Source organism: Abramis brama, assembly GCF_963993115.1.
Source record: "Abramis brama genome assembly, chromosome: 17".
Lineage (NCBI taxonomy): Eukaryota > Metazoa > Chordata > Actinopteri > Cypriniformes > Leuciscidae > Abramis > Abramis brama.
In genome coordinates this window covers 6330649-6358171 of record NC_139979.1, presented here as the reverse complement: position 1 = coordinate 6358171, position 27523 = coordinate 6330649, and the positions used below count along the sequence as shown (strand labels likewise).

At 39.1% G+C, this 27523-nt stretch overlaps 1 protein-coding gene and 1 long non-coding RNA gene across 2 annotated transcripts in view; one reads left to right on the top strand and one right to left on the bottom strand.

Annotated features, from left to right (window-relative positions):
• Positions 1 to 27523, top strand: part of LOC311066771 (radial spoke head protein 4 homolog A-like) — a 52443-nt gene that overhangs the window by 3110 nt on the left and 21810 nt on the right. The gene's annotated exons all lie outside the window — the stretch shown is intronic.
• On the bottom strand, positions 15460 to 21075 carry LOC311067120. The gene is made up of 2 exons (XR_014603181.1): positions 20287 to 21075; positions 15460 to 16767 (listed from the first exon to the last, which is right to left on the bottom strand). It is a non-coding gene; the product is annotated as an uncharacterized lncRNA (long non-coding RNA).

The window sequence follows — 27523 nt, the reverse complement described above, 5'->3', positions numbered from 1 at the left end:
AAAGGGAACACTTAAACAACACAATGTAACTCCAAGTCAATCACACTTCTGTGAAATCAAACTGTCCACTTAGGAAGCAACACTGATTGGCAATCAATTTCACATGCTGTTGTGCAAATGGAATAGACAACAGGTGGAAATTATAGGCAATTAGCAAGACACCCCCAATAAAGGAGTGGTTCTGCAGGTGGTGACCACAGACCACTTCTCAGTTCCTATGCTTCCTGGCTGATGTCTTGGTCACTTTTGAATGCTGGCGGTGCTTTCACTCTAGTGGTAGCATGAGACGGAGTCTACAACCCACACAAGTGGCTCAGGTAGTGCAGCTCAGCCAGGATGGCACATCAGTGCGAGCTGTGGCAAGAAGGTTTGCTGTGTCTGTCAGCGTAGTGTCCAGAGCATGGAGGCGCTACCAGGAGACAGACCAGTACATCAGGAGACGTGGAGGAGGCCGTAGGAGGGCAACAACCCAGCAGCAGGACCGCTACCTCCGCCTTTGTGCAAGGAGGAGCAGGAGGAGCACTGCCAGAGCCCTGCAGAATGACCTCCAGCAGGCCACAAATGTGCATGTGTCTGCTCAAACGGTCAGAAACAGACTCCATGAGGGTGGTTTGAGGGCCCGACGTCCACAGGTGGGGGTTGTGCTTACAGCCCAACACCGTGCAGGACATTTGGCATTTGCCAGAGAACACCAAGATTGGCAAATTCGCCACTGGCGCCCTGTGCTCTTCACAGATGAAAGCAGGTTCACACTGAGCACATGTGACATACGTGACAGAGTCTGGAGACGCCGTGGAGAACGTTCTGCTGCCTGCAACATCTGTGAAGAGCACAGGGCGCCAGTGGCGAATTTGCCAATCTTGGTGTTCTCTGGCAAATGCCAAATAGGGGTGTGACGGTTAGTATATAACCGTGAGTGAACGTGGCGCACCGGCGCCTCCATGTCACGGTTATTATATTGTCTGCTTTTTATTTATTAAATACATGCAATAAAATTAAAATTAATAAAATTAAGATACAATTTGTACAAAACGAAATTCGCTTTAAAGAAAAGCTTTCTACAAGCAAAACTTAATGAAGTGGTAAAAATCATGTCTGACGATTTACAAAACAAACTTCATTCACTTCACTTCTCCCGATATATTGCGCATCTTATGATCCTATCTTTTATTACAATTGTTTTTTAGCTAAAATGTAATACACATCATATAGGCTATATACACACTGTATATTTTTCTTTTATCAAACATGTTTGGGGCCAGTCAAGGGGTAATTAAACTGCACGATCAGTTATCGGTAATGATACGTTGTTTATTATTGCAAATGTTTATTGCTAATGTTTATTATTGCAAATGTTTTTCATTTGTTTAATAAACCTCATAATGATGGCACATCACTATATCATAGTCATAGCTTTTATTTCTATCTCAAATGATTGGCGGTCGGTCAGGGGGTACTTGGCAAAGAATCAAATACAGTTGGAAACGACATAGACCATTAATAACACTTTTTAATTAGTATTTAAACATTCTCTACGATAAAAAATGTTTGTAAAAAATATTTTAATAACACGGTTTTGGCGGTTATAGAGTTCTGATGACGGTGTTCAACTATAACCGTCGGTCTCACGGTTATATACTAACCGTCACACCCCTATTTGGCATTTGCCAGAGAACACCAAGATTGGCAAATTCGCCACTGGCGCCCTGTGCTCTTCACAGATGTTGCAGGCAGCAGAACGTTCTCCACGGCGTCTCCAGACTCTGTCACGTCTGTCACATGTGCTCAGTGTGAACCTGCTTTCATCTGTGAAGAGCACAGGGCGCCAGTGGCGAATTTGCCAATCTTGGTGTTCTCTGGCAAATGCCAAATGTCCTGCACGGTGTTGGGCTGTAAGCACAACCCCCACCTGTGGACGTTGGGCCCTCATACCACCCTCATGGAGTCTGTTTCTGACCGTTTGAGCAGACACATGCACATTTGTGGCCTGCTGGAGGTCATTTTGCAGGGCTCTGGCAGTGCTCCTCCTGCTCCTCCTTGCACAAAGGCGGAGGTAGCGGTCCTGCTGCTGGGTTGTTGCCCTCCTATGGCCTCCTCCACATCTCCTGATGTACTGGCCTGTCTCCTGGTAGCGCCTCCATGCTCTGGACACTACGCTGACAGACACAGCAAACCTTCTTGCAACAGCTCGCATTGATGTGCCATCCTGGCTGAGCTGCACTACCTGAGCCACTTGTGTGGGTTGTAGACTCCGTCTCATGCTACCACTAGAGTGAAAGCACCGCCAGCATTCAAAAGTGACCAAGACATCAGCCAGGAAGTATAGGAACTGAGAAGTGGTCTGTGGTCACCACCTGCAGAACCACTCCTTTATTGGGGGTGTCTTGCTAATTGCCTATAATTTCCACCTGTTGTCTATTCCATTTGCACAACAGCATGTGAAATTGATTGCCAATCAGTGTTGCTTCCTAAGTGGACAGTTTGATTTCACAGAAGTGTGATTGACTTGGAGTTACATTGTGTTGTTTAAGTGTTCCCTTTATTTTTTTGAGCAGTGTATGCGTAGATTAGCGTAGATGCCATTCTACTTATGACGTAACGAGTACATCAGGATTTATGGGAAGTGTTCCCGGTTCCGGCTGACCTAATCTATGCAGCCTAAGATTGAAAAATAGAAGTCTATAATGTATTATGTGAAGGCTAGGTCAAAGAGATGTGTCTTTAATCTAGCTTTGAACTGACAGAGTATGTCTGCTTCCCGGACAATGTTAGGAAGACTGTTCCAAAGTTTTGGTGCTAAATAGGAAAAGGATCTACCGCCAGCAGTTGATTTTGATGTTCTAGGTATTATTAACTGGCCGGAATTTTGAGATCCGTAGCACCAATAGAGAGATACAGCCACGATCGGATGATAAGAGCAAATCATTTGTGACTCTGAGCGCTGTCTCAGTACTATGGTACGGTCTAAATCCTGACTGAAAATCCTCGCAGATATCATTTCTTTCAAGAAAGAAACACAGTTGTGAGGATACTGTTTTTTTCTAATACCTTTGACAAAAAAGGCAGATTCGAGATCGGCCTGTAATTGACTAGTTTTGTAGGATCAAGTTGGGTTTTTTTAACAAGCGGTTTAACCATAGCCAGCTTAAAGGTTTTTGGTACGTATCCTAGAGATAAAGACGAATTAATGATTTTAAGAAGAGGATCTATGACCTCTGGGAGCATCTCTTTCAGTAGCTTAGTCGGTATAGCTAAATAGGAGAAGGATCTACCGCCAGCAGTTGATTTTGATATTCTAGGTATTATTAACTGGCTGGAATTTTGAGATCGCAATAGACGTGAAGGACTATAATGCGTTAAGAGCTCGCTCAAGTACTGCGGAGCTAAACCATTTAGTGTTTTGTAAGTAATCAGCAATATTTTAAAATTTATGCGATGTTTAATAGGGAGCCAGTGCAGTGTTGACAGAACCGGGCTAATATGGTCATACTTCTGGTTCTGGTAAGAACTCGAGCTGCTGCGTTTTGGACTAGCTGTAGTTTGTTTATTAAGCGTGCAGGGCAACCACCCAGTAGAGCATTACAATAATCTAGCCTTGAGGTCATGAACGCATTAACTAATTGTTCCGCATTTGTCATTGAGAGCATATGGCGTAATTAAGATATATTTTTAAGATGGAAAAATGCGGTTTTACAGATACTAGACATGTGACTTTCAAATGAAAGATTGGTATCAAAGAGCACACCCAGGTTCCTAACCGATGACGAAGACTTAACAGAGCAGCCATCAAGTTTTAGACAGTATTCTAGGTTATTACGTGAGGACGTTTTTTGTCCAATAATTAGAATCTCTGTTTTTTCAGAATTTAGAAGTAGGAAATTACTAGTCATCCAGTTTTTTATATCAGCTATGCATTCTGTTAATTTTGTGAATTGATAAGTTTCGTTAGGTTTTGAAGAAATATACAGCTGAGTATCGTCAGCATAACAGTGAAAGCTAATTCCATGTTTCCTAATGATATCGCCCAAGGGTAACATGTACAGAGTGAACAGCAACGGTCCTAGTACTGAGCCTTGTGGTACGCCATACTGAACTTGTGATCGACAAGACATTTCTTCATTCACTGATACAAACTAATAACGGTCAGATAAGTATGATTTAAACCATGCTAGCGCAATTCCACAAATGCCAACATAGTTTTCTAGTCTATTTAAAAGAATGTTGTGGTCAATAGTGTCAAATGCAGCACTAAGATCAAGTAACACCAATAGAGAGATACAGCCACGATCGGATGATAAGAGCAAATCATTTGTGACTCTGAGCGCTGTCTCAGTACTATGGTACGGTCTAAATCCTGACTGAAAATCCTCGCAGATATCATTTCTTTCAAGAAAGGGACACAGTTGTGAGGATACTGTTTTTTCTAATACCTTTGACAAAAAAGCAGATTCGAGATCGGCCTGTAATTGACTAGTTCTGTAGGATCAAGTTGGGTTTTTTTAACAAGCGGTTTAACCATAGCCAGCTTAAAGGTTTTTGGTACGTATCCTAGAGATAAAGACGAATTAATGATATTAAGAAGAGGATCTATGACCTCTGGGAGCATCTCTTTCAGTAGCTTAGTAGGTATAGGGTCTAACATACATGTTGTCGATTTAGACGAATTAACGAGTTTGCAAAATTCTTTCTCTCCTATAGCAATGAATGAATCTAATTTTTCCTCAGGGAGACTACAATGCACTGCCTGATGCGATACTGTAGTAGACGGTTGCATAGTTATAATTTTGTCCCTGATATTATCAATCTTATAAGTGAAGAAGTTCATAAAGTCATTACTGCTGTGTTGCTTAACTTCTGGGCTTGAAGCTTTCTTTTTCGTTAGTTTAGCCACTGTTTCAAATAAATACCTAGGATTATGTTTATTTTCTTCTAATAGGGCAGCTTTTAAGGCCTCTCTGTATGCAATTGAGCTCTCTTTCCATGAAATGCGAAATACCTCTAGTTTTGTTTTCTTCCAGTTGCGCTTCATTTTTCTGGCTGCTCTCTTAAGGGCCTGAGTGTGCTCATTGTACCACGGCGTTGGACTATTTTCTTTAATCTTCTTTAAGCGCAACGGAGCAACTGTGTCTAAAGTGCTGGAAAAGAGAGAGTTAAAAGTTTCTGTCGCAATATCAAGTTCTTCAAAGCTATCTGGGATGCTGAGATGATGAAACTGATTAGGAAGATTAATAATAAAGCAATCTTTAGTGGCAGAAGTGATAGGTCTAACATATTTATAACACGGCGTCAGCTTTGCAGCCTTGGCTAAATGTAATTTACATGAGACTAGATAATGATCTGAGATGTCATCGCTCTGCTGCAGAATTTCAACGGCATCAACATCTATTCCATGTGATAATAATATTAGATCTAGAGTATGATTACGACAATGAGTAGGTCCTGACACGTGTTGTCTAACTCCAGTAGAGTTCAGAATGTCTTTGATGTCAGGCGCTCTGGCTCCCGGCAAACGTGACTATGGTGGCTGGTGTCTCTATCTTCACATAAATCTGTATTTTATGCATTCGCGTTCGCACTTTAAATAACAGGCGCGTCTGGAAAGAATTGCAGTTTGAATTTTATTACACTTAAGTCCAACAGTAGTTTCAATTCCTCCCATTTGCGAATTATTTGCTTTTGCTGTGCTAATTGCTGGACCGAGACAGCAACTGTGAATTAAGGGTTATAAACCAGGTTAGACCGAGGCCTGAGCCAGGACAAGCGGTCAGTCTGTGAGACCGTCAGAGCCCGCTGGTGGTCTTTCTTAAACATCCAGTTCTGCTGTTGTTTCATTGTACCATTTAAGTCATGGTAAGGCTATTTTCCATTCTGTAATAATTTTGAATTTTTATCTTTAAGTCAAGTCAAGTCATCTTCATTTATATAGCGCTTTTAACAATGTAGATTGTTTCAAAGCAGCTTTACAGAGATAAACGTATAATTTTAGGTAACAGAGATTGTTTTGGCTTTATAGCGGTTCTTTAAAAAGTTATTTTCCAGCTAAAGTTAGTTTTGATTTGATTCGCTTCCGTCGCAACGATCATTTGTTATTAAATTAAGGGCCGCTAAGACGACACCATTCTCTCTACACAGACTTTAAACGCGAACCTGGGAGAAACGCTGATGGCGTTCACATGCGCATTAAGAATTGGTTCTATAGTTATGTGTGTTTGAATATATGTGCGCAGGTTTGTAATTCCCTACAAACCAAGCCTAAACAAAGCACTGGTCTTTCCTTATAAATTTCGATACAGAATTTTATTTTATCACTTCGGGGCAAGTACGCAAAATGAATTTTCCTGACATTGACAATATCTGTATCAATATATCAATATCAATATCTGACCATATCTGTAGAGTGGTAAAGGGATCCTCCATAGGGAGAGACTAGTTGGCACTTCAGCACTGCGTTGTCATCGGGTCCAGGCGAAGGTCCTTCGTCAGATCTGGATACGGCCTGGATCCAGCAGGCTGTGGGAAAACCTCGGGATAAACAAAGACAGTAAAATTAGCGTAGATGCCATTCTACTTATGACATAACGAGTACATCAGGATTAATGGGAAGTGTTCCCGGTTCCGGCTGACCTAATCTATGCACCCTAAGATTGAAAAAAAGAAGTCTATAATGTATTATGTGAATGCTAGGTCAAAGAGATGTGTCTTTAATCTAGCTTTGAACTGAAAGAGTGTGTCTGCTTCCCGGACAATGTTAGGAAGACTGTTCCAAAGTTTTGGTGCTAAATAGGAGAAGGATCTACCGCCAGCAGTTGATTTTGATATTCTAGGTATTATTAACTGGCTGGAATTTTGAGATCGCAATAGATGTGAAGGACTATAATGCGTTAAGAGCTCGCTCAAGTACTGCGGAGCTAAACCATTTAGTGCTTTGTAAGTAATCAGCAATATTTTAAAATTTATGCGATGTTTAATAGGGAGCTAGTGCAGTGTTGACAGAACCGGGCTAATATGGTCATACTTCTGGTTCTGGTAAGAACTCGAGCTGCTGCGTTTTGGACTAGCTGTAGTTTGTTTATTAAGCGTGCAGGGCAACCACCCAGTAGAGCATTACAATAATCTAGCCTTGAGGTCATGAACGCATTAACTAATTGTTCCGCATTTGTCATTGAGAGCATATGGCGTAATTTAGATATATTTTTAAGATGGAAAAATGCGGTTTTACAGATACAAGACATGTGACTTTCAAATGAAAGATTGGTATCAAAGAGCACACCCAGGTTCCTAACTGACGACGAAGACTTAACAGAGCAGCCATCAAGTTTTAGACAGTATTCTAGGTTATTACGTGTGGGAGTTTTTTGTCCAATAATTAGAATCTCTGTTTTTTCAGAATTTAGAAGTAGGAAATTACTAGTCATCCAGTTTTTTATATCAGCTATGCATTCTGTTAATTTTGTGAATTGATAAGTTTCGTTAGGTTTTGAAGAAATATACAGCTGAGTATCGTCAGCATAACAGTGAAAGCTAATTCCATGTTTCCTAATGATATCGCCCAAGGGTAACATGTACAGAGTGAACAGCAACGGTCCTAGTACTGAGCCTTGTGGTACGCCATACTGAACTTGTGATCGATGAGACATCTCTTCATTTACTGCTACAAACTGATGACGGTCAGATAAGTATGATTTAAACCATGCTAGTGCAATTCCACTAATGCCAACATAATTTTCGAGTCTATTTAAAAGAATGTTGTGGTCGATACTGTCAAATGCAGCACTAAGATCGAGTAACACTAATAGAGAGATACAGCCACGATCGGATAATAAGAGCAAATCATTTGTGACTCTAATGAGAGCTGTCTTGGTATTATGGTACTGTCTAAATCCTGACTGAAAATCCTCGCAGATATAATTTTTTTCAAGAAAGGAACACAGTTGTGAAGATACTGCTTTTTCTAATATCTTTGACAGAAAAGGCAGATTCGTGATCGGCCTGTAATTGACTAGTTCTGTAGGATCAAGATGTGTTTTTTTAACAAGTGGTTTAATCATGGCCAGCTTAAAGGTTTTTGGTACGTATCTTAGAGACAAAGACGAATTTATGATAGTAAGAACGAAGAGGATCTATGACCTCTGGGAGCATCTCTTTCAGTAGCTTAGTCGGTATAGGGTCTAACATACATGTTGTCGATTAAGATGATTTAACGAGTTTAGTAAATTCTTCCTCTCCAATAGCAATGAATGAATCAAATTTTTCCTCAGGGAGACTACAATGCACTGCCTGATGCGATACTGTAGTAGATGGTTGCATAGTTATAATTTTCTCCCTGATATTATCAATCTTATAAGTGAAGAAGTTCATAAAGTCATTACTGCTGTGCTGCTTGGAAACTTCTGGGCTCGAAGCTTTCTTTTTCGTTAGTTTAGCCACTGTTTCAAATAAATACCTAGGATTATGTTTATTTTCTTCTAATCCACCTTATTCTGCTCAGTCTAAACAATGCGCGCTGCCATGACGACGACTCCGGTTGCCTACTTCCGGTTCGTAGCGCTTGACCTGTACTAGCAGCGAGAGAATGAGTTCAAGCTCCTCGTGTGCTGTTGTTGGTTGTTTTAACAATTCAAAGAAGATTTCAAACTTTTTAGAAACTGAGTGTTTCGAGCATAATAAGAAGGAGATAAGAATTTATTTTTTAAAGAGCCGTGAGTCAAAAGAACCGGCTCTTTTCAGTGAGCTGAGTCAAACGAGCCGAAATGTTTACTTTTCACATCACATCGTTTTAAAAATAAAAACAGTACAGTATACAGTAGTCATAACTTAGAATTTTATTATAATTGTATTTCATATAATATACAATAATGTAATTTTTACTTGTCCATAACAACCCGAAAACTTGCCTGCTTGCCTTGCACATCTAATTAATGGGCAAAGTTTTCCGACTTTTTTTCTTATGCTTCAGTTTTAACGTTAACCAAACGTTTACTTTATTGAATGTATCTGATACGGAAACGGACATGGGCATTATCTCCTTCTTATCTTATGCTCGAAACACTGGTTTCACTAACCCAGATTAATAATAAAGCAATCTTTAGTGGCAGAAGTGATAGGTCTAACATATTTATAACGCGGCGTCAGCTTTGCAGCCTTGGCTAAATGTAATTTACATGAGACTAGATAATGATCTGAGATGTCATCGCTCTGCTGCAGAATTTCAACGGCATCAACATCTATTCCATGTGATAATATTAGATCTAGAGTATGATTACGACAATGAGTAGGTCCTGACACGTGTTGTCTAACTCCAGTAGAGTTCAGAATGTCTTTAAATGCCAATCCCAATGCATCTTTTTCATTATCTATGTGTATATTAAAATCACCAACAATTAGTACTTTATCTGCAGTCAATATTGATTCTGATATAAAGTCCGCAAATTCTTTGATAAAATCTTTATGATGCCCTGGTGGCCTGTATTCAGTAGCCAGCACAAATCTCAAACGTGATTTATCGTTTACACTATATATTTTTACATTAGGCACCAACACTTCAAAAGAAGTATATTTAAAACTTGATTTCTTAGTGGTTTTGAAAATATTACTATAAATTACAGCAACACCTCCTCCTTTGCGTTTCAGACGAGGTTCATGTTTATAACAGTAATCTTGCGGGGTGGACTCATTTAAAGTAATGTAATCGTTTGGTTTTAGCCAGGTTTCTGTCAAACACAGCACATCTAGGTTATAATCTGTAATCATATCATTAACAATGAGTGTTTTTGGAGTAAGAGATCGAATATTCAGCAATCCAAGCTTTAGCATTTGTTCATCTGTATTATAAGTGTTTTTTATTTGTTGAACATCAATTAAATTTTTAACCTTAGATGGGTTTGGACGTTTTTTTGGATTTCCAAATGCGGGGAACAGACACAGTCTCTATATGATGATATCTAGGTAAAATAGGCTCTATGTGATGGGATTTATCTGACCTTGGTGACGCGAGTTCACACACCTCTTTAATATTAATTTTGGTGATCTCCGACTGGCGGAGTCGAACATCATTAGTGCCGACGTGAATAATGATCTTAGAGAATTTACGATTAGCATTAGCCAGCACTTTTAAATTTGCTTTGATGTCAGGCGCTCTGGCTCCCGGGCAAACATGTGACTATGGTGGCTGGTGTCTCTATCTTCACATAAATCTGTATTTTATGTATACGCGTTCGCACTTTAAATAACAGCCGCGTCTGGAAAAAATTGTAGTTTGAATTTTATTACACTTAAGTCCAACAGTAGTTTCGATTCCTACCATTTGCGAATTATTTGCTTTTGCTGTGCTAATTGCTGGACCGAGACAGCTGTCCTCACTTAGCAGTGAAAGCATTATATCTATGTAGTTTGTGCGCTGTCGCGGAAGCATCAGCAGAAGCGTTCAGCTCTCGTGTTCAGCCTCCTCGTGTGAAGACCGACTCAGGTAAAGAACATCGACTCTACCTGTGCGACTCCACCGAGCAAGGACACCAGTAAGACACTTAATTATCTTCTTCTCCCTTTCCTTTCACACTTTTATCTAATTTGCCTTACTCAACATGTGCTTTCAATACATTCCTGTTGTCTCTCGACAACGCTCTTTCATCACGTGCAGAAGGCAGCGCAATACTGCTCATCTGCGTCCCATTCTCTCATCCTCACACACACCTCTCTCTCTTTCTATGGGTCTATGGAATTGTCAGTCAGCAGTCAATAAAGCTGACTTTATTCCAGCCTTTGCATCTCATTCTACTCTTAGTATCTTGGGCTTGACTGAGACCTGGATTCGTCCAGAAGACTCAGCAACCCCCGCTGCCCTCTCTAACAGTTTCTCTTTCTCTCACTCCCCTCGCCAGTCTGGGAGGGGTGGGGGTACAGGGCTTCTCGTTTCTAACAATTGGAAATACTCAGTGCTCTCTTCTCTATGCAATAACAACTCGTTTGAATATCATGCTATTACACTTACAACTCCCAATAAAATCCATATTGTAGTCACTTATTGCCCCCCAGGTCAGCTGGGAAACTTTGTAGAGGAGCTGGATGTGCTGCTGTCCTCCTTCCCTGAGGATGGCACCCAACTAGCTGTGTCCCAATGTGAAGGCTGCATCCTTAGAAGGACGCAGATCTTGAAGGTCGCACCATGTAGCCTTCGTAGGATTTCCTAATTGTGCAACCAGGTGTTCCCGATCACCTCTCCTGGCGCCAAGCAACGGTGCGAGAGGACAGCCGCTGCCATCCTGATAATTCATAGTTGAGTAAACAGCTATGGAGCCAGAATTGGCTATTGTCATTTTTATGTTTTATATTTTACTGGAGGACATGGTGATGATGTTTCAGCCCCGGCGCTGCCAGGTCATGTATTTTCGGTTTAGCCCTGTTTGAATATAAAACCCAATTGAATATAAAAAAAGTCCAGTATTTCTCGCACTCGTCATCGGCAGCTGTCACAGTTGCCAGGCGACAAGAACAATCCTCCGTAGGCTAGACCGGTCCGAGCGCTTCAGATGCGCCCTTTGATATGGGACGCAGCTGTAGTTAGCAACAATTTGTTAATATTGTGACAATAGGCCTACATTTTGTTACTTTAATTTTCAGAACTGCATACTTCGTTAAGTATTCACGTACAAATGTGAAGTAACCTACTTAAGTACTTTTTTCCCCTCACATCACAATACGTTTTTACATTAAACTACACAAAAGTATATAGTTTCAATGTAACAAAATATACAGAAGTAAAATGCAACATACGCAGTAATGCAGTAGTAGCCTAATATAAATGCAAAACCATCATAAAAACCCTGACAAGGAGTTTTTCCCCTTGCAGAATACATACCTTTAGTTTTACTCTTGATACAAGTACATTAGTATGCAAGATAATTTTGCTTAACTAAGGTTTTAGTAGTTTTTCCCCAATGCAGTATTAGTGATTATTAAAAGTACTTTTTTTCAGAAAGCCATCGATTGAATCAGCCCTGCAAACCGGTTGGTAGACAACTAATGGCGCTTTTCCACTGCATGGTACGGTACGGCTCGGTTCGGTACAGCTCACTTATGGCGCATTTCCACTGCATGGTACAGTACGGCTCGGTTCGGTACGGCTCACTTATGGCGCATTTCCACTGCATGGTACAGTACGGTACAGCTCGCTTTAAAGGAGAACTCCGGTCAATTTTAACATTGAGCTAATTTTTTTGTAAATTTGGAGTGCTGTCAGTACAGAGAACAACGACAAAAATCGGTGTTGCCTACACCATGTTATCCTCTTTTTAAAATTCGCACTTTAAAATTGTCGAGTTCACGCACGTGATCATAGGTAACTAAACCTATGCGCGTGAACTCGACAATCGATTACTATGGACTTCGACCGAAAACAGGATGTAAATACAGGTATGTGCGCTGACTGAAATAACATCATTTTTATTAATATCTTTCACATCTACTACAGTCAGATTCACCCGTTTTCACTCTGAAGGAATCACTCACAATGGCTGTGCACTTGTAATGACACATCAAGGATGTTAAGAGGCTAAAAGCAGGTTTAAAACTTGCCCCATTGAGGTCAACAGGGTGCGAATTTTAAAAAGAGGATAACATGGTGTAGGCAACACCGATTTTTGTCGTTGTTCTCTGTATTGACAGCACTCCAAATTTACAAAAAAATGAGCTCAATGTTAAAATTGACCGGAGTTCTCCTTTAAATGGTACCACCTCTGTTGAGGTTCCAAGCGTACCGTACCGATACTAAAATGTGACGTGAAAACACTGCAGATCACTGATTGGTCAGACAGAATCATCACTACCAGCGTCATTGTATTTACGACACGAGACACAACCCGCTAGATTTAAATAGCCAGTAGACAACAGCCAACGCTATAGCACCTGTTTTAAAAGTATTTGCTTAAAAAAAAAAAAGAGTATAAACTTCAAAAAAGAAATGGCTGAATCGTGGTCAGTGGACGAGGTGCAGTCGTTCCTCTCGAGGAGTGGATGGGGAAACACGGAATGAAAAAATCGCATTTAATATGATGATGTAATGGCAGTAGAGACGGTAACTATAACGATCAGTCCCACCCACTTTGAAGCGGTACTAACTGCAGTGGAAAAGCAACCGAGCTAAAGCGAACCGAACCGTGCCGTACCGAGCCGAGTCGTACCACGCAGTGGAAAAGCGAAGCGAGCCGAACCGTTCCGCGCCGAGCCGAACCGTACCATGCAGTGGAAAAGCGCCATTAGTGGATAGTGGAAATATGCACTTAAACACTCTGTAGACCATCCCAGATGATGTCCCACCAGCCCATCCCGGTCCAGGTCCAGCAGCTCCACCAGGGTCTCCCTGCTCAGCTCAATAAAAGTCTTTCTTTTTTTTCTTCTAATTTTATGTACTGTAAATTTAAATGTTTATGTTGATTTTGTTATGTTTAACGCATGTTGTAAATAGTTGAAAAAGTACTTTAATGTAGCCTATAGAACAAATGATTTTCATTTACCAATTTTATTTAAAAAAAAAAAAAAAGGTATAGAAGAATTTGTTTCATGTAGAAATTATGACTGTCATTACAAAAATAAATATCTATTGATTAGAATAAAGCTCATGCTGATTTATTGGAATTATTGACAAGCTCAGCCTTGATGATACACACAACACTAACAAAACATATCCCAAATGTGCCATGTTTTAATACAAAACACCATTTTAATCAACATTACTTCACCATATTCTAAAATTCTGTGCTACTGGGAATAGTAGCCTACACCGTGCATCAGAGAGCTTGCCTGAAGCTGTCGCAGAAATAACGTCATAGGCTATTTTACCCTAATTGTAGCTTACTTTAGAAAAAAGTAATAGCTGTATTATTTTTAAATTGTAGGCCTAATTATAGCCTTCATAACCTTACCTCCATGCCAGCTTTGCTGTTTCATAGACGTTTTATTAATACAATAAATATTAATTTGGTGGGGTAAAACGCCCCAAGGTGGGGTAAAATGCCCCCTTTCTTGCCAACCAGTTTGCTTCATAGATCAACAGCAAAATGAACAGACTATAGTTTTTAATCTCTAAAAGTAAAAGGCAAGTAATGTATCAACATGTATTAATATTTATTTCAGGAATATCCCAAATTTAACTACCATCAGTGAGTAACTGTGCTAGCAAGCTAGCTAGCTAATGCTCACTTGAGGTAATTTTTTAATGTTTTGTTCAAATATTTTGATTTTACCACCTCGTTATACTGCATAAAGTGTAAAACAAAGGATTTGATAGACAGAAATATGTTATTATAGTAATTATGATAGAGAGAAACTATGCCCCCTGGGAGGCGTTTTACCCCTCAGCGTAGGGGGCGTTTTACCCCACAAGCTATGACTTTTTAAAAAAATGTTTAATTTTTAAAATATAATTATATTCCTTATAAATAACATATGATCTCAAACTACAGACTTCACTATTCATCTATCATACATCACTGTGATATCTTGCAGAACAATATTCTCTTAAACACTTGTTTACTAATATCTGAAAATTATAGCATTTACCATGTAATCCTCTTCTCTTCAAATATGTCGCTGGTGTCAGCTTCTCCATGGAGATTTGTAGGCTATATCCCCGTTTTCAACGTAGTGCACAGCAACAGTAAAAATGTATCTTGACTACCTCTAGTGGTTATTTTGGGGAAAACAGGTGGGGGGCGTTTTACCCAAGGGGGTAAACTTTCGGAAAAAACTGAAGCTTCCCCGGGGGCCGCCATTGATTAGCAGATCATCACCTTAGCATTCCATTGACTTCCATTCATTTTGGCGTCACTTTGACAGCGAATAACTTTACATCTGAGGCGTTTAAAGACTCCATTTGTCCATTATTTATTTCTAAAAAAACACGAAAATGTATAAAAGGCTCCATTACCTTGTATCTTACGTTATGGCCCCGTAGAAACAGTTTTTGTAAAAATAGGCTAACGGTTGCGTCATAACCACGCGACTCTCTGTCGCACAGTAGAGAAATTACCGTATGGACAGGAGGAGAAGCTCGCGGGCAATCGGGGGGACGTGGAGGCAAAATGACAAAATAATTAATCAGAATACTTAGCAAAAGTTGCTCCTAGCTCATGGACACCTCATCTCCGTCTCTGCAAGTTTCGGAAGGGAATGATTCAGATTTCTCTTGGCACAGCTACTAGAAGACAGACAGGTTGCTCACGTCACATCTACGTCGTCAAGCTCAGTTTGAGTCTGCGCAGTACGCTCAGCCATCAGGAAGTGAGTGCTTCTAATTGACTTCACTTTTCTCCGTTGAATCCAATGGGGTCGCTGTGTCCATTTCTTTTACTGTCTATGGTTTTACCCCGGGGGGGGGGTTCCCCCACTCTACCCTATACATTATGTACAACCCCATTTCCAGAAAAGTTGGTACATTTTGTAAAACAAAATAAAATCAAGAATCTGTGATTTGTCACTTTAACCTTTATTTAACTGACAAAAGAATATAAGAATATTTCCAATGTTTTCACCGACCAGCTTAATTGTATTTTTGTATAAAAAAATTACAACAATATTAATAAATGTGTAGGCTATACATTCCTTTTTTCTTTTTTTACAACTACTAAGGGTGGACACAAACATGAACAGTCATAACCCTCAGTGAGATTTAGAAGACTTCCAGTGCAATACAATTCGACTGGAATTCTTAGTCGAGCCTGCCACTTATCAGCCAATCAAAAAAAAGAAAGATGAGCTCGGGTCCAGAGAACTCGGCAGCATCTCTGCATTGAACAGATGTATAGCTTTCTCCTTGTGTAACAGAGATTCAAGTTGCATTTCTTGATGCAGCGTCAGACAGTGTTAAGTGAAAACGTACTCCAAAGTACTCCTGAGCCCATGTGGCTGTATTTAACATAGCCGACTTTGTTGGCCAAAACTATTGTTTGAAATTTTGGTACCTTAACTTGTACATTCTGCTTTTTGTGAACAAATATTTGGTTAATATTAAAGTATTTTATACTTACAGACAGTCTGAGAGACAGACGGATTCACTTTTATTGTAAAGACTGCCACCCTTGGATTAAAAAAGGTTATAATTGTAATAAGAGCAAGAAGTGGAAGAAGAATATAAAACTGAACTAAAGACAGTAGAACATGTAAGTGTGGAAAACTTACTGATTATCTTTGCACTTTCAGATACTTTTAAAAGTTTGATAAAATACGACATCAGACTCATAATGTTACATTTATTATTGATTACCAAAGTTTTATGATATAACAAAGATGTTAATGTTAACAAATGTTTTATCTGATGATACATTTACAGTCAAAGCTAAATACAATAATAAACTTTTAAAAACCATGTGTTTCAATTATGTAAATAATAATATGGCAGATGAGTTGCATGAAATCTATGAATCATTCCTCACTGGCCCTATAGATGGAGCTCCTTACACATTTGGAGTATTACAGCTCTCATACCAATAACTTGAGCAACACTAACATTTAAAAGCAGACCACCAAATGCCTGTGTATTCAAAAAATGATGTGTTCATGATTGTATAACTTTCTTTTGTCCTACCATAATATTTCTTACACTTATGGTTTATAGTTTGAAAGGTTTGAAACTGCGATGATAGCAATAATGACATAGATGACAACGATCAACCAGAAGAGGAGGCCAATAGCAACATTGACATGGTTAAGGATGCGAGCCATTCTGGAATTTCTGCTTGCTATTGGTTGGTGTCCAAACATGTTAGCATCCCGAGTCTGTGAAAGTAAATAACAATAATATTACAAATCTTGATATAGAACCTTTCTTAAATGACATGCATCAAATCAAATCAAAGTTCTCCACAGGTCAGAATATAAACACAATAAGAAAACACAAAAGCAACTCTAACAGTGAATAACTAAGAATAAAATGTGAAACCAAATATATTACTGAATATTTTATTTAAACTGGCCGTAAAAAAATAATAATCACAAAACATATCACAGATTTTTTAAACATCAGTGATTGGTGTGCTTTATAGCATTTCCACTAGATTTTGCTATCTTCAAGTCTGTTTTTAAAAGTTTCTACAACTTAACTGGCCAAAATAATAAAATAACTAAAACCAAGATAATAAATATAGCTGCAAGCAGCGATGACAGGCCCAAGCCCCAGTGCCACCGCCAACCCGGTGGCTTAGGACAACTGTGTATGGTGGGCAATGTGCATTTAAAGCAGGTAAATCTAAAATAACTATGTGAAAAACATTTGAATATCCCACATTTACTGTAGCGAGCTGGTGCAACTATGACCATGAATCACAACAACCACATCCATGAGATCATTTAAATTTAGATTAATTTCATGTCATAATTTTGAGCTGCAAATGATAACTTCACACTCATTTGAAAGTCACCAGTGACATAGGTTTCGTAATGATCAGGCAAAACCACACATCAATGAAAGGCTTCAACTCTGAACTATCAAGAGTGTAAAAGAGACAGAATGAGAGAATATCAATGGATCAGTTAGATACTGTTTCCCAGTTAGTTGAGCTAGATTCAACAACATTTTAAACAAAAAATAAATAAAACTGTTCTACTAATAGAAAGTAGATTTTGATGATGTCCAATACATATCCAAATGCAGTACCTAATAAAAGCATGTCATTATGTCTGAAAACATTGCAACATATGGTCAACATAGGTCAATTTCATTTATCATTTGCAGCTCAAAATTTTGTAAGTCCAGAAGTATTTATCTTAGATATTTTTATATTTATATTAACCTAATTATTAACCTAATTATATAAAACTATGTTGTCAGTGTACTACAAATGAACTGGATGTATGCCTTTATTTTTTCGATCAAATTGATAGAAAAAGACAAGGCTTAAGAGATTTCTCATCCATTAATGCAGGCAAGAGCACACAGAAATGACTCTAAACAATCAACAGTATAAAGTAGACTGACACACACAGAGGCAGAGTGACATCATAGGATAAATTGGAGACTGATTACCAGTTAACACTTTTCTCAATATCCAGGCTTTTCTCAACCCCGTTTAAAAATAGGCATGGGCTGCCATCAAGTGGTTATACTGCGTAAATTACATTTTATTTTATTTATTTATTTCAACTAGATGGCATGAAATCTGCATATCTTTAACTTGCACATAATACATTATTTAAAAAAAAAGAATCAAACATGTTTTTTTACTTTTTATTTTTATCATTTTATATAGGAATAAATGGTATATCATTTATTATTTAGAAGATATGAGAAACTTCCAGTTTCCCTTTTTGTCATTCCTTTAATCCCTTGCCATGTCAACACCGTTTGAGATTTCCAATACCCATTCGCAATTTAGCATCTTCAATATATTGGAATCATGTTGAGAAAGTTTGGTGTGAATCGTATGACATCTATTGGAGCAGGCAGTAGTTAAAATAGAGCCATTTTTTCGCCTTATATTCATTGCCTAGCCACGGCCAAACCATCAGAGATATCAAAAATCTGCTCGCAATTTAGCATTGAACAGAGCATGTGTTTTTCAAACATTCAAGTGTGTGGCCAGCCTAAGGAAAACAATAGGGCCCCTCGCCCCTTGGGTCTTACAAAACAGTTGTCTTACTGTGATTAATCATTTGGTGGCATTAGTGTGGTGCCTTTTATTTTGGCACAGCTGATGGGCCTACAGACAAAACCCTTTGTGATGACAGGCTGGGCATCAAATCATTCTCATACTGTCACTGTCCCTTACTTATTTTCACTGAATATCCAGTTTCACTATGAAATATAAAACATTAAATTGCATGTGTTTTTTATTGTATTTATTTTTTACTTTAACATCCACACATAGCTAAGACCTCAGTCTAACGTCTCATAATCTGAAGGACAGTGTTTTTTACAATGGCATTGCGCCCCCTGGTTGAATCCAGTAGTAACCTCAGTTTTAGTAACGGAGGCTGCAGTTTCAGGACTGCAGTCATAGGACGTCTTTTATTTTATTTTATTTTTACTTATGAGAGAGAAAGGACCTAAGGAGTAAGGACCTCCTGTACATTTACAGCGATTCCAAAGTTGCTTTTGATCCATAGCGAGCCACACCCTTTAGAAACTATAGATACTGGAAGCCGTAAAACATCATTTAATGCTATTAATAGGCCTAGATGTAAAAACGTTAACATACTAAAAATAAAACGTTGAAATTTTCAGAATTCAAGGTTCAAACAATGACTGCACACTATTCGACTTACTCAAAACGGTCTTGCAACCCACCAATTGAGAAAGATTGACTCTATATTTACTATGTGCATATCACTGTCTGATGTTCTGCTGAAGCTCATTCGGCACTTTTCCGCACTCGTTTGACTTGCGCCTGGCGCTGAGGTGAAGTTGGAGTGTGCGTCTGAAAAGTAGTGATAGGGACGAGACCGCCTATGCCGAGTCCGAGTCAAGACCGAGTCTTTGAAGGGTCGAGACCGAGTCATAGGAGTCTATAAAAACATGTCAGTTTGCATATCCATGATTTAATATCACCCCAGTTAATAATCAACCGTTAGGCCTACAGACTAAGCTAGATTGGGAATTGTTTAGAGGAGCAGTCTTAACGTCTTAATATGGATTATGCTTTTACTATCATTAAAAAAATCCATACCACATGGATCATCTTCTGCGTATTTTTCTAAACTGCTTCAAGTGCTGCTCTGTCATCAACATGTTAAGCCCACCCTTACTTTTTTAATCATAGTTAGGACATGCAGAGCAAATTAAAATTTTCTAGTGGCATGTATTCTAGTGGACTAGTGATGGGGACGAGACCGCCTATGCCGAGTCCGAGTCAAGTCCGAGACAAGTCCGAGAAAGCAGAATTGTGGTCTTAAAGAGACGGTTCAGCGTTTAAAAAACAAAACAATTTTTGTCAATAAAAAGAGAGACAGAAACAGCAGTTGTGAGAGGGGTGGCCAAGCTTAGACCAAGGGTGGCTAGCTCAATGTTGATTCGAAAGGCAAACTCGGAATGAGATTTAAACGATCATTAAAAAAGACTTTTTGAAGTATTTTAACACTGAAATATGAACCTTGGTAAATATTCTATAACAATGGCCTCATTATTTTGACTGTCTTGTCTGTTTCAGTTTCACTTTGATTTTTTTGAGTTCTACAAACATTTTAATTAAACAATATATGTACTTATATTATTTTAACAAGTATTTATTCATTTTGAAGAGTAGGCCTATCATTTGTAAATGTGCTAAGTGAGGTGAAACAGGTGTATGAACCAATACTTACTGTGATGGAGTAAACAAGAGCAGCCGATCCCAGAGGTAAGCAGCAGCACAGCAGGGTAAAGATGGAATAGCACAGGTAATCTGGCTCTGGATTGGTCAGTGGAGTGAAGGACACAGTAACTGGAGGCTGCACAGTGACCACAGTCTGCCCTGGATATGGCCCTTGTATGTACTGGCCAGATGCTGCCGGAGCTCCATAATGCTGCACAGGTTGACCTGAAGTGCTGGAATAACTCTCAGAGGGAGGGAATCCAATGGAGTATTGTGGAGGGTCCTGCTGAAGTGGAAGTAAAGGCTGCCCTACTTCCATTGGAGACTTTTTGGTATCCATGTTTCTTTTTGATATTTTTCCTGCAGCCCTGAAGGAATAAGAAAGATCTGTACGTCTGTCTCTGGTGTGTGGTCAGGTGAAGATTGATCTGTTATGTGTATCAAGTTTCTCTTCTGGTTACTGGTAGCTGGGATGTGTTGTACTGTAAGGGGAGGAGTGGCAAGAATTTTGGCACAGATTTCCTGTTTACTGGAACCAGGGCCGTTTCTAGGCATAGGCAAACTAGGCGGTCGCCTAGGGCGCAAACAGCTAGGGGGCGCCATTGAGAGCCCCCACCACACCAAGAGATTTTTGCCCAAGCGAGTGGAAGAAAAATCCTTCTTTTTTTACATTTCCGATAATGGAGCGTATATTTGCACTAAGTGCCTGTCTTTTTTTAGCAAAAATACGCTCACCACTAAATATCTACAGTGGCATAGGTCGTAAGGCGTGAGGTGCTTAAAAGTAGCTTTGGATGCGTTCGACCGGAGTTCGAATCCGCCTTTTGCCGAAATTGCTCTTCTCCCTTTTCCCAACACTTGAGATGTAAAATTGATAGCCTAACATAAAGGTCTCTAGCGTTATATTTTGTCAACGAATTAAAATCGAAATTGTGATATGGCTTTGTGCCTTTATAAAACAGCACAAGACTTTAATTAAGTAGCCTAGACATTCTGTTTGTGCTGCGTGATTTAAAGAAAAGTGCGCACTTTGCTCATGTGATCAGCATGGTGATCTGGTGTTTTTCTCCAAAATAAAAGCTCAAGGGTTTATTTCTTGCAAGTGAAGAAATTAGGAGGACAAAAGTATTGTAATTTTCCGATACTATAGTGTAATATAAAATATACTTTTGAAATATTCATTTTAATTTATAAAGTAGCCTACATATTATTGGCTATATGGATTTTACGTCATAGGAATACTTATATAAATCATAAATATTCAATAGGAATCTTGCCTAGGGTGCCAAAAAGGCTAGAAACGGCCCTGACTGGAACATCACTTGGTGGAATCAACATGAGCTTCATGAGGTCAGGAAAATGAAATACCAGGAGACATATGGAGATGAATTTAAATCTTTTTTAAATCTTTCCTTATCTTGTTTCTGGTTCCTCCTGTCAGGTTCCTGTTCATCAAATCCCGATTTGGGTATTTGACTAACATTTTTACTTATGTTGAAGTTGGTTGATCACTGGGAACTAACAATCTTTGTGGTATTTTTGGTTGTTTGCTTGTCTGATGAAATTCACTTCTCATAAATTCTCAGGTAGGTGTAGTTGTTAAACTGTCTGACACATCACTTCCTGCACAAATGTGGTAAAAACGTGTATTGCACATCTTGGTTTATAGAGTTATAGACAAACTCTTCTGCTAAAATGTAATAACTGAAGTCATATTTTCATTTATTATTTAATCCTCACATTGTTAAATTAAATGGGGGTTTCTAAAAAGATCTTTCATCTTGAAGACACATTAAACACATGCAGTAGTCTACAATTATTATTTTTTTAAATACTAATATATTTGATATAAAATGTATTACATATTATGATCTAAACATGCTAGAAGAATGTAATACATTTTATTTGTGCCTGTAAAATGTAAGTGAAACAATGCAAAATATGTAAATCTAAACAATATTTTAAGTACTGAAACATAATACAAAAAAATGGTTTAAGACAAATGTATAACAACTCCCAGTCAGATAAACATATAATGAGCCAAAATCACATTAATCTCTGCCAAACTTAAAAATGCAGAGCTGAATTGATGACATCATCAAGGACCTAATAGAATGTTCCGTTCCATTTATAACCCACAGCTTTGGCTCTAATAGCAAGAGATAATAAATAACAAACACACACATACAGAAGCCTGTGTGAGTCAGTCTCTCAGACACCAGTCGACATTTCAGCCAATCAAAAGAGTCACACAGCATCATCATTCAAAATCATCACATTTCCAGTCTAAACAGACCTTCTGGAGTCAAATGTTTTCCACAGAGAGAGAGAGAGAGAAAAGAAAGTGCTATTGTTGATTAGTTGCAATGAGAGGATTTTAGTTGGAGTGTCTTCAACATTTCAGTATGACCCTCCAGACTGACATCTGTCTTGACCTACAGTGCCAGCACCTATAATAATTTATGCATCATTAATGAAGCACAAAACCCCTTGAAGTTCTTCATCCTGAATATGCATTAGAAAACCATTAGAAGCCATTCATATAATCCTGATTTGAGCTGTCGTGTATTTCTTCTCCGTGAGGGAACACAGGCCTCTTAAACAATCAGAATCCATTATGTAGCGGTCCACAGCTAATGCTGAGATGGTTTTCAGATCAGATATCCTGGCTCCTGCTGAATGTCACATTATCTTGATTATCGGCAACAGAAACACATTCTTAGCTGCACAATCCGGCCAGGAAATTGATTTGCATCAACATTTCAGTGCCATCATCTCAAAAGCATCTCTAAAATGCTCATCTCTAAAAGCGAGAAGCTCAGGTTTAATGGCTGTTTGTCTTGACCACTTATCAGTCAGCTTCCTACTAAAAGCATTGTTGATGCATTATGGGAAATGTTTCTCTAATAGTCAACCTTCCATTTGCAAGACCCTTAATTACGGCGTTGCAGCTAATTGTTTCCTCTGATGGGCGGTGAAGGACAACACAAAGACCTCAGAGCAGTTTATCATCAGAACCACGGCTAGAAACATATTATTATCCTCCAGCAGACCTGAGTTCAGAGAGAGAGCACAGATTCAGTGGAAACGTGTCAAGGCCCATGCAAGCCCCCAATGTTTTGGAAAACATTGAAGCTTCCCCGGGCGCCGCCACTGATTAGCAGATCATCACCTGCTGTTAGCATTCCATTGACTCCCATTCATTTTGGCGTCACTTTGACAGCGAATAACTTTACATCTGAGGCGTTTAAAGTCTCCATTTGTCTATTATTTATTTCTAAAGAAACACGAAAATGTATAAAAGGCTCCATTACCTTGTATCTTACGTTATGGCCCCGTAGAAGCCGTTTTTGTAAAAATAGGCTAACGATTGCGTCATAACCACGCGACTCTCTGTTGCACAGTAGAGAGATTACCGTATGGGTTGCTCTTGTTAAAAGACTTGCATGGATTTCTTTTGGTTGTTTGTTATTGCTCATACTTAGAGTTAGTGATTTAAACAAACATGATTTCAAACATGAAAACATGATTTAAACAAACATTAAACTTCAGTGCAAAATACCGCAACATTTGTGCTACAAATACGAAACAAATAATAGCTGGATGAGTGGAGGTGAGGTGGACTGGGTTTTCATGAGGCAAACTGCTGGGGAGAAAATCAATCAAACCAACCAGAACATCATAGAAACTACCTAGTAAAAGCTTAGCAACCACCAGAATATTATACAAACTAACAAGTAGCAGTCTGGTAACCACCTAGACACCCTAGAAACCACTAAATAACCACTATATCCAATAAGCCACCTCATAATGGCATACTAATCACCAAAACACTCTAGAAAAGGCCTGACAATCACCAGAACACCATAGAAACAACTTAGCAACAGCCTAACAACCACCAGGACACCCTAGAAACCAATTAGTAATGGCCTGACAACCACCAGAACACCACAGAAACCACTTAGTAACGGCACATACATCCACCAGGACACCCTATAAACCACTTAGTAACAGCCTAACAACCACCAGGACACCCTAGAAACCACTTAGTAACGGCCTAACAACCACCAGAACACCATAGAAACTACTTAGCAACAGCCTAACAACCACCATGACACCCTAGAAACCACTTAGTAACGGCAATACATCCACCAGAACACCCTAGAAACCACTTAGTAACGGCCATACATCCACCAGGACACCCTAGAAACCACTTAGTAACAGCCTAACAACCACCAGAACACCATAGAAACAACTTAGCAACAGCCTAACAACCACCATGACACCCTAGAAACCACCTAGCAATGTGCTAAAATCACCTCAGCAGGCAAAGCTGGCCACAAAGTGAAAAAAGTGTTTCAAATATGCAGCTATAAGCTATAAGATTGTTTTGCAAGTACAAAACTCAGAAACAATAAATAGTAGGACAGGTGGGACAATAAATATCGTTAAATATCGTATCATTTACAGAATAAATCCCTCGATGCGCAACAAAAACTCATGCGACTTTGCCTCAACAGAGGATGTGATTGGGTATCTGGACTAATCAGTGGACCAATCGCATCACAGCATCTCAAATGTTGGTTTGATCTTTCTGAAATACCTGAGCCAAAGTCTGCCATTAGAATGATTTGTTTTAATTTCCTCAGAAGCGTCTCACGTGTTCACAGTGGCTTCCCCGACTCCAGCAACTTCCACTTTTGTTTTGGATATTTTGCGCCAATTTCCCAGGAAGTGACGATTTTGTTCTCTTGAACATGCACATGGGATGGAAATGGTGCTTTATTCACAAATTATTTATGTGATATTCCAATTTTGTGCATAAGTTATATATATAAGGCTGAACATCTCTACTGAAAATTAACATTTTAGCTGCGTGAGATTCTCCAGTTTTCATTTAAAGGGACACACACAAAAAAGCATGTTTTTGCTCACACCCAAATAGGGGAAAATTTGACATGCTACAATAAATTATCTGTGGGGTATTTTGAGCAGAAACTTCACAGACACACTCTGGGGACACCAGAGACTTGTGGCTCGTTTCCACTGAGCAGTACGGTACGGTACGGTACAGTACGGTACGGTTCGGGTCTGTTAACCATGATCTGGCTAGCGTTTCCACTGCCAACAGTACCCTTACTTGATAGGCGTGGTGTTTCGATCTTCGTAATTTTCGCGCGAAGAAGAACATAGTAAACTACAATGGATGACATACAGCAGATCTTGTTCTTGCTCCTCGACATGTTTGTCACAAGAAGACCGACATTAGGCTTTTCTCAATATCAAGTACGCAAAGTTTGTACTTGCCATGTGCGACTCCTACATGCAAATGGTAGGCTACAGCGCGTTCTTAAAAGCGTCACTCAGCTCGCTCTGCTACTCCGGTTATCTCTGTTACTCTGTATATGTACATTTTAAGCAACAATAAAACGAAATATGTTATAAAACACCACTCTGCCTCTTTTCGTTTTCATTTAAATAAATTAAACATTATAGGGACACCAATGTGGTTCATGCGCAACGCATATTGATTATTCACTGCACGTTATATGTTATTCTATTTATAACAAAACAAAATTTAAAACACAACCCTAACATTACCTCTTTTCGTTTAAATAAAAAAAAATTACACATATTCCAGGCAATATATGCATTTGTACAAATGTTGTAATAAACATCAGTGATAATCTTGTAATAAAAAAATGACAAGAAACCATATTTCTTTTTGTAAAATTTAAGTTTTATCAATAATAGCCAATATAAAAGTTTAAGTAAAAGGTACAAGAAGCTATACAATAAGAAATAAAGCAAACAATTCAGTCAAATATCCAAATGCAGCCCTCTAGTCTAACATTACAACAGTAAAGTTAAATACAAATAGCCTATAATATGAAACTAAACTTAGCCCTCAGCCAAAACGATTGACAGGGAACGAATTATATATTCACGAGACCAAAGATCGCCCGTTAAGTCTACACAAGACGAATTATATCTCATGTTTAACCACTACCGTCGGAGTCAGCGGCGAACGTCAGAAGAACTAGCCGAGGAAAGGCTCATCCAGCCGGGAAACATGAGCGCCGAGCGCCCGCTGATCGCATGGATCTCACAACCGGGAAAAAAAAATCATCTTTATAAATAAACCACAGATTTGAGCTTTAAACAACTACATTCTCGCCTGAAAAACTTTTAAAATTACATTTCGTGACACAGTAACAGTAGTATTATATTAAACTGTATATTAAAAAATGGCGCTTCTTATGTTGTCATTCCCCTTGTAGCACGCGCAAGTGACGATTCTCTGTCAACCAATCAACGTCCTGCAGTGAGTCTAGCTCCACCTTTTAGTACCGTACCACTGTGCTAGGTACCCTAATGGAAGGGTACCTAAAAAGTGGTACGGTTCGGCATTTTGGTACCATTCACAACTTTTGATAGTGGAAACGCAAATAAATGCGTACCGTTCTGTACCGTACCACTCAGTGGAAACGAGCCATTGTATTACATCTTGTGAAAAGGGGCATAATAGGTCCCCTTTAAATTCTGTCTATTAACAAATGAAATAAACCCAGAATATACAGTAGTCTTTGATGCTAGAGACATTCTCACTCACTAAAAAAAAAATTTTCGGCTTCAAAACGAATGACTAATAGCATTGCAAAAGAAAGGTTCCTTATTCCAGAATGGCATTTTCACTTTATAAATTGCAGGAGTTCTCAGGGTCTGGGTAGGGAACACAGAATCCTCTTAAGGTGATGATACACAGGGCAACTTTTTGAGCAATGTTGCTGGGCAATGTTGCCATCAACGGGCAACCAGATGAGACACAGGGACCACGACCGATCTAAATTATCCAGATAGAAATTTATTGCCCATTTTCAATGGGAAAGTGCCCAAACAACAATCTCTCGGCAAGATTGCCCAGCAACATTGCTCAAAAAGTTGCCCTGTGTATCATCACCTTTACAGGAGCAGATAATAGCTTGCGTTTTCTCCCACAGTGAGCTCTGTCTGACTGGCTCTGGAGGAAGTGCAATACGACGCCGCTCCTGCATTATGTTGTGGAATAATTCTCTCTCGGATCCCTGGCATGTAATAAATTCCACCTATTAAACGCAGCTGGCTCTTATTAGAAATCTCCCCACTGTACGACTGCTTCCGTCACATAATGACACAGAAGATTCTCTAGGTTTAATTCTAGAGATGGGGAGGCGTTCGAAATGCAAAGGGTGACGAGGGGAACAAGA